Here is an 8,858-nt window from a genome sequence, read left to right as displayed (position 1 = left end):
TATATATATATATATATATAGATATATAGATAGATATATAGATATATAGATATATATATAAACACATGAGTCTCTTGTCCGGTGATACAAAGGTTTGCGTTGGTGGGCCAGGATTGGGTCCTTCTGGTGTTATACTATGTTTCTTTTCATTGATTCCTGTTTAATAGAGTTTCTCTTTGTATCTAACTGTGCCTGTCTGAACTTCCCCCTTTGCATTACACACAAAAAAACAAAACCTTTTCTGCTATTTGTACCTAGACACCTCTTTCAGTGGCATGTTGAACAACCAGCTAAATTAATACAGCTAGAAAGAAGATGTGCTAAAGTGTACAGAAATTCATCAACTTGCCTGGTTACTTTCTTTTTTCCCCTTAAGTTTGTTTTTGATTGATATCACAGTTTGTACATGTGTGTGCAGTACAATGTGATGTTTCAATTAATATATACATTGAATAATGATTCTATCAGGATAATAAGCATATGTTACCTTAAGTGTTATCATTTCATTGAGTACATTGACAATCTTCTCTTCTACCTATTTTGAGATGCACAATGAATTATGGTGAGCAATATTCATCCTACTGAGCCATAGAACACCAAAACTCATTCCTCCTTATACTCCTTGACCAATCTCTCTCCATCTACTACTATTTTATCTACTATTCTATTCTCAAATTCAACTTTTTTTTTGGCTTTTTCACATGAGTGAGCTCATGCAGTGTTTGTTTTCCTGTCTCTGCCTCACTTCACTTAACATAGACACCATTATATTAAATGAAACATGTTAACTTCTAGGTTCACCCATGCCATCACAAATGACTCAATTTTGCCCTTTTTCATGGCTGAATAATACTATATATTCACTGTATATATATGCCTCATTTTCTTTATCCACTTGTCCCTTGATGTATATTTAGGTGTATTTCAGATCTTGGCTAGTATGAATAGTGCTGTAATAAACACGGGAGTGCAGATGTTTCTTCAACATACTGATTTCATCCCTTCGGATATATACTTAGAGTAGAATTGCTGGATCATTCTGTGTCTCTATTTTTATTTTTTTGAGAAAACTTCATAGTGTATTCCATAATGTTGCTCTACTAATTTACATTATCATAAGCAATAATCTTACTTCCTGATAGCTACTCTTAGGCCCCAATAGCACTGAGGATATTATTCTGTGGATTTGCATAGCATTTCCTGTCAGATGGTGGCTTGGCTTTGTTACTGTGCTTTCACTCTTCTAGCTACTTGGAACTCTAGAGTTTCACTGATAGCCAAGATCATGTGGGTTAGTATAATGGTTTCCTTGTTGATTTATTTCCCCCGATATGTTCAGTATTTTCCTGACTAGATTCTAAACCCACAGACTACAGACTCCAAACCAACATCTCATATCTTTGGAACAGTGGCCACGCAGATTGTAAAACATGCACTATTTGCTCAATACAAATGTTAAAGTTGATTGGCTGACTAATGAGGACAGGTGTTTAGAAGAGTGAGGAGTAAAAGGAGAATTAGGAGAGAAAAAGGAATTAAAAAATAATGTTTCTACAAGGCTGGATCTTGAGATCTTGGTTTGGAGACTGCAGTCTGTGGGCTTAGAATCTAGTCAGGAAAATACTGAACATGTCAGGGAAAGTAATTGAGGGAAATGGAAGAGAGGGTCTAATCTAAGGCATCATGAAGAGAGGGTGTTGGGGGACTAATGTTTTCACAAATGAGAAATGCTAATGTGAACAACAACAACTTATGAGGAGACATTAATGGCCAAAGAAATGAGATTTTCTACTGACTTAAGGATATTGAAAGGTCTAAGGGGTATCCTATGAAAGAAAGTTGTAATTTTGGAGAGTTCAAATTTATGAATGAGTCCACAAATTAATATGTAGGCTAAACTTGAAATTCTCCCTGAATGTTATAATAAAATATTGTATTGAAGACCAAAATTACTTTTAAATCTTGCTTCATTGTTCTGTGGAGTTGAATCCATTTACTGTCCACTAAAATTTCAAAGAATTTGTTTTAGTTTTGGATTATTGGATACAGTGAATAAAAGGGGTCAACATTTCTAACCCTCAGTTTCATCAGTGAGGTACATGGTCCTGAGACCCTCTATAGAAATTTTAATGATATATTTTAGAATTTAGAAATAATTAAGATTGATTGAAATAAAAAGAAAATGCATGTTTCATTTCACATTTTGTTTGTTTTTCAAATCCACATATACATGACAGAATAAATCTAGAGTGGTTTGTTTGTTCGTATACTGAACCCAGAGGTGCTTTACCACTGAACTACATCCTCAGCCCTTTTTATTTTTTATTTTGAGACAGGGTCTTGCTAACTTTTTTGTGCCTTGCAGAGTTGCTAAGGCTGGCCTAAACTTATGATCCTTCTGCCTCAGTCTCCTGAGTCAGTGGTATTACAGGTGTGTTCTTCCACTCCTGACAAATCTAGAGTGTTTTAAAACAAAACTCAGAATTTTATTCTGCTTATGTCTATTTCTTATGGACATGATTGTTTTTCTCTCTGAAGTAATCATTATGTGGGAAGCATTTCATGTTGTTTGAGGGAGAAGGAATCCATTGATTTTCATGTATAAATGTGAAATGGCTTTTGGCTGTGGATCAGTGATTTGGTTATGGTTGTAAAGAAGAATAAATAAGTCTAAAAACAGTAAAATCTTGGAATAGAATATACTGGTTAATTGGGTTTCTGATTAACTATGGGTTAATGAGAAGACACTTTTTATCTGAAATCTCTCTAAATTGCCTCGATCCATTTTCATGCTTTAATAAGTAGTCTAATGAGCATAATTAAATCTTCTCTTATTGATTCAGCACCCCGAGATGCCTCAGGATCATTATTCTTATTTATTTATTTATTTATTTTAGTTTTATTGATTTTATTTTTTTTAAATACACGCCAGCAGAATGCATTAAAGTTCTTATTACACATATAGAGAACAATTTTTCATATTTTTGTGTATAGAGTATGTTCCCACCAATTCATGTCTTTATACATGTACTTTTTTTTGCATTAGAATTCTTATTACACATATATACCACAATTTTTCATATCTGTTTATATATAAAGTATGTTGACACCCAATTCAAGTCTTCATACATGTACTTTGGATAATGATGTCCATCACATTCCACCGCCCTTACTAATCCCCTGCCCCCTCCCTTTCCCTCCCACCCCTCTTCCCTATCTAGAATTCATCTAATCCTCCCATGCTCCCCCTCCCTTACCCCACTATGAGTCAGCCTCCTTATATCAGAGAAAACATTCAGCATTTGTTTTTTTAGCTAACTTCGCTTAGCATTATGTTCTCCAACACCATCCATTTACTTGTAAATGCCATGATTTTATTCTCTTTTAATGCTGAGTAAAATTACATTGTGTGTGTGTGTATGTATGTGTGTGTGTGTGTGTGTGTGTGTGTGTGTATATATATATATATATATATATATATATATATCTCACAATTTTTTATCCATTCATCCACTGAAGGGCATCTAGGTTGGCTCCACAGTTTAGCTATTGGGAATTGTGCTGCTATAAACATTGATGTGGCTGTGTCCCTGTAGTATGCTGTTTTTAAGTCCTTTGGATATAGTCCAAGGAGAGGAATAGCTGGGTCAAATGGTGGTTCCATTCCCAGATTTTCAAGGAATATCCATACCGCTTTTTATTTTGGCTATACCAATTTGCAGTCCCACCAGCAATGTATGAGTATACCTTTTTCCCCACATCCTCTCCGATACTGACTGTTGTTTGTCTTCATAATAGCTGCCATTCTGACTGGAGTGATATGATATCTTAGAGTAGTTTTAATTTGCATTTCTCTGATTGCTAGAGATGATGAGCATTTTTTCATATATTTGTTGATTGATTGTATATCCTCTTCTGAGAAGTGTCTGTTCAGGTCCTTGGCCCATTTGTTGATTGGGTTGTTTGTTTTTTTGGTGCTTAGTTTTTTGAGTTCTTTATATATCCTAGAGATTAGTGCTCTATCTGATGTGTGAGGGGTAAAAAATTTGCTCCCAGGATGTGGGCTCTTTGTTCACCTCACAGATTGTTTCTTTTGCTGAGAAGAAAATGTTTAGTTTGATTCCATCCCATTTATTGATCCTTGATTTTAATTCTTGTGCTGTAGGAGTCTTATTAAGAAAGTTGGGGCCTAATCCCACATGATGAAGATTAGGGCCTACTTTTTCTTCTATTAGACGCAGAGTCTCTGGTCTAATTCCTAGGTCCTTGATTCACTTTGAGATAAGTTTTGTGCCATGGTGAGAGATAAGGGTTTAATTTCATTTTGTTACATATGAATTTTCAGTTTTCCCAGCACCATTTGTTGAAGACGCTATCTTTTCTCCAGTGCGTGTTTTTGGCACCTTTGTCTAATATAAGATAATTGTAATTTTGTGTGTTAGTCTCTGTGTCCTCTATTCTGTACCGTTGATATACCAGTCTGGTTTGGTGCCAATACCATACTGTTTTTGTTACTATTGCTCTGCACTATAGTTTAAGGTATGGTATAGCAATGCCACCTGCTACACTCTTCCTACTAATGATTGCTTTAGCAATTCTAGGTCTCTTATTTTCCCAGATGAATTTCATGATTGCTTTTTCTATTTCTATGGGGAATGCCATTGGAATTTTGATCGGAATTGCATTAAATCTTTATAGTGCTTTTGGTGGTATGGTCATTTGATAATATCAATTCCTCCGATCCAAGAGCAAGGTAGATCTTTCCATCTTCTAAGGTCTTCTTTAATTTCTCTCTTTAGGGTTCTGTAGTTTTCATTGTATAGATCTTTCACCTCTTTCATTAAGTTGATTCCCAAGTATCTTTTTTTTTTTTTTTTTTTCCGAGGTTACTGTGAATGGGGTAGTTTTCCTCATTTCCTTCTCAGAGGCTTTGTCACTGATATGCAGAAATGTCTTTGATTTATGGATGTTGATTTTATGTTCTGCTACTTTGCTGAATTCATTTACTAGTTCTAGAAGTTTTCTGGTGGAGTTTTGGGGTCTTCTAGGTATAGAATCATATTGTCAGCAAATAGTGCTAATTTAAGTTCTTATTTTCCTATACATATCCCTTTGATTTCTTTCATCTGTGTAATTGCTCTGGCCAATGTTTCAAGAACTATGTTGAATAGAAGTGGTGAAAGAGGGCATCCCTGTCTTGTTCCAGTTTTTAGAGGGAATGCTTTCAATTTTTCTGCATTTAGAATAATGTTGGCCTGAGGCTTATTGTAGTTAGCCTTTACAATGTTGAGATATGTTCCTGTTATTCCTAGTTTTTCTAGTGTTTTGAACATAAAGGGGTGCTATATTTTGTCAAATGCTTTTTCTGCATCTATTGAGATGATAATATGATTCTTATCTTTAAGTCTATTGATTGATGAATTACATTTATTGATTTTTGTAGTTGAACCAACCTTGCATCCCTGTGATGAACCCCACTTAATCATGGTGCACTATCTTTTTGATATGTTTTTGTATTTGATTTGCCAAAATTTTATTGAGAATTGTTGCATCTATGTTCATTAGCGATATTGGCCTGAAGTTTTCTTTCTTTGATGTGTCTTTGCCTGGTTTTGGGATCAGGGTTGATATTGGCCTCATAGAATGAATTTGGAATTACTGCTTCCTTTTCTATTTCCTGAAATACATTGAAGAGTATTGGTATTAGTTCTTCTTTAAAGATCTTGTAGAACTTGGCTGTGTATCCATCTGGTCCTGAGCTTTTCTTGGTTGGTAAGCTTTTGACAGCTTCTTCTATTTCCTCACTTGATATTGGTCTGTTGAAATTGTGTATATCTTCCTGATTCAATCTGGGCAAATCATATGACTTAAGAAATTTGTCAATGCCTTCAATGTCTTCTATTTTATTGGAGAATAAGATTTTAAAATAATTTCTCATTATCCTCTGTATTTCTGTAGTGTCTGTGTGATATTACCTTTTTCATCTCGTATGCTTGTAATTTGAATTCTCTCTCTCCTTATCTTCATTAGCGTGGCTAAGGGTCTGTCAATTTTATTTATTTTTTCAAAGAACCAACTTTTTGTTTAGTCAATTTTTTCAATTATTTATTTTGTTTTGATTTCAGCTCTAATTTTAATTATTTCTTGCCTTCTGCTGCTTTTGCTGTGATTTGTTCTTCTTTTTCTAGGGTTTTGAGATGTAGTGTGAGGTCATTTATTTGTTGATTTTTTCTTCTTTTAAGGAATAAACTCCATGCAATGAATTTTCCTCTTAGTACTGCTTTCATAGTGTCCCAGAGATTTCGATATGTTGTGTCTATGTTCTCATTTACCTCTAAGAATTTTTTAATCTCCTTGTTGATGTCTTCTGTGACCCATTGTTCATTTAGTAGCAAATTGTTTAGTCTCCAGGTGATGGAGACATTTTTATTTTTTATTTTGTCATCGATTTCCAATTCCATTCCATTATGAACTGATAAAATGCATGGTAGTATCTCTACTTTTTTGTATTTGCTAAGAGTTGCTTTGTGGCATACTATATGGTCTATTTTAGAGAAGGATCCATGTGCTGCTGAGAAGAAAGTGTATCCACTTGATGCAGGTTGAAATATTCTATATATGTCAGTTAAGTCTAAGTTATTGATTGTTTTATTGAGTTCTATAGTTTCTTTATTCAACTTTTGTTTGTAAGATCTATCCAGTGGTGAGAGAGATGTATTAAAGTCACCCAAGATTATTGTGTTGAGGTCAATTTGACTCTTGAACTTGAGAAGAGTTTGTTTGATGAACATAGCCGCACCATTCCTTGGGGCATATATATTTATCATTGTTATGTCTTATTGGTATATGGTTTCCTTGAGCAATATGTAATGTCCATCTTTATCCCTTTTGATTAACCTAGGCTTGAAGTCTAATTTATATGATATGAGTATGGAAACCCCTGCTTGCTTCCACAGTCCATGTGATTGGTATGATTTTTCCCAACCTTTCACTTTCAGTCTCTGTATGTCTTTTCCTATCAAATGAGTCTCCTGGAGGCAGCATATTGTTGGGTATTTTTTTTTTTTTTTTTTTTTTTTTTGTGGAGGGGAGAGTCCTTTTTTAATCCAATCTGCTAGCCTATGTCTTTTGATTAGTGAGTTTAAGCCATTAACATTTAGGGTTACTATTATGGTTTGTATTTCCAGCCATATTTGTTTATTTTTGTTATTTTAATTGAATTGTTTTTCCTCTTTGATAAGTTTTTCCTTTGGTGTACTACCTTCCTCTGCTGATTTTCATTGCTGTTTTTCATTTCCTCTTCATGAAATATTTTGCCAAGAATGTTTCATAGTGCTGTTTTCTAGCTATAAATTCTTTTAACTTTTGTTTATCGTGGAAGGTTTTTATTTCATTTTCAAATCTAAAGCTTAATTTTGCTAGATACAATATTCTTGGTTGGCACCCATTATCTTTCAGAGCTTGATATATGTTGTTTCAGGATCTTGTAGCTTTCAGGGTCTGTGTTAAGAAATCTGCCGTTATCCTAATTGGTTTTCCCTTATATGTAATCTGATTCCTTTCTCTTGTGGCTTTTAAAATTCTCTCCTTTTTCTATATGTTGGACATTTTCATTATAATGTGCCTTGGTGTGGATCTGTTGTGATTTTGTACATTCGGCATCCTGTAGGCTTCTTGAATTTGGATTTTCAATTCATTCTTCATGTTTGGAAAGTTTTCTGATATTATTTCATTGAATATTATTCATTCCTTTGGTTTAGATCCCTACACCTTCCTCTATCCAAATAACTCTTAAATTTGGCCTTTTTATGCTATCCCATATTTCTTGAATATTCTGCTCATAGTTTCTTATCATTTTCACTGTGTGGTCTAAGTTCTTTTCAAGATGATTTATTTTATCTTCATAAATTTATTTTATCTAATGTCCTATCTTCTAAGTGGTTTTCTAAGTGGTGATGCTTTCATTTGTGTTTTTAATTTGGTTTATTATTTCCTTCATTTCAAGGATTTCTCTTTCTTTCTTTCTTTTTTTTAGAACCTCTATCTCCCTGTTGAGGTGATCTTTTGCTTCTTGGATTTGTTAACATAGCTCATTGTGGAAGTGATATTTCACTGCCTATATTTGTTATCTTATGTCTTCTTTGAAATCCCAAAACATTTTAACCATGAATATCCTGAAGTCTTTTTCTGTCATCTTTTTTGCTGTAGCTGCCAATGCTTATAATGATGTGTTGTCTTGATTTGTTTGTGGTACTTTCTTCTCTTGTATTTCATGTTGCTTATGTGTCTTCCTTTCCAGCTCTGTGGATCTGATGTGTTGTTGTTTTTACCCTATAGGTTTTAGAGCTCTTGTAGGGTTCCCAAGAGCTCTCCTTTGTGGGGAAGGACAATGTTAACAGATCCCAATATCAACAATAAATCACCTATGAACATTGTTGTTATTAAGACACTTACAGTTTAGTCTTAACGTCCAGGAATGTTGGATTCAATTATTATTTAAAATATAATCAGTAGTTTCATAAAAAGGTTTACAGTTTCTGGCGGTGGACAATGAACTGGGGGTCAGGCATAGGGCGATATGCTGAGGGGAAAAGATGTGAGGGTATAGAGTTAATATATTTTAGGAAATGTGAAGGAGAAATCTAATGAACAGGGTTAGTAGCAGGGGAATAGACAGGAAGTAATTTAGGGTAGACAATTACATGGGAAGACAGTAGAGTACATAAAACAAACACACATATGTATTTAGAAAAATACAGGATGTAAAAATAGTAAAATTTGGAGGGTGAAGGAAGAATAAAGAGAAAAAAAAGGGAAAGAAAGAAAGAAAGAGAAGAGAAGAAAAAGAAAAAAAAAGA

Source organism: Marmota marmota, unplaced genomic scaffold (assembly GCF_001458135.2).
Source record: "Marmota marmota marmota unplaced genomic scaffold, marMar, whole genome shotgun sequence".
In the NCBI taxonomy this organism is placed as follows: Eukaryota; Metazoa; Chordata; class Mammalia; order Rodentia; family Sciuridae; genus Marmota; species Marmota marmota.
Note: the sequence above shows the minus strand (reverse complement) of the source record.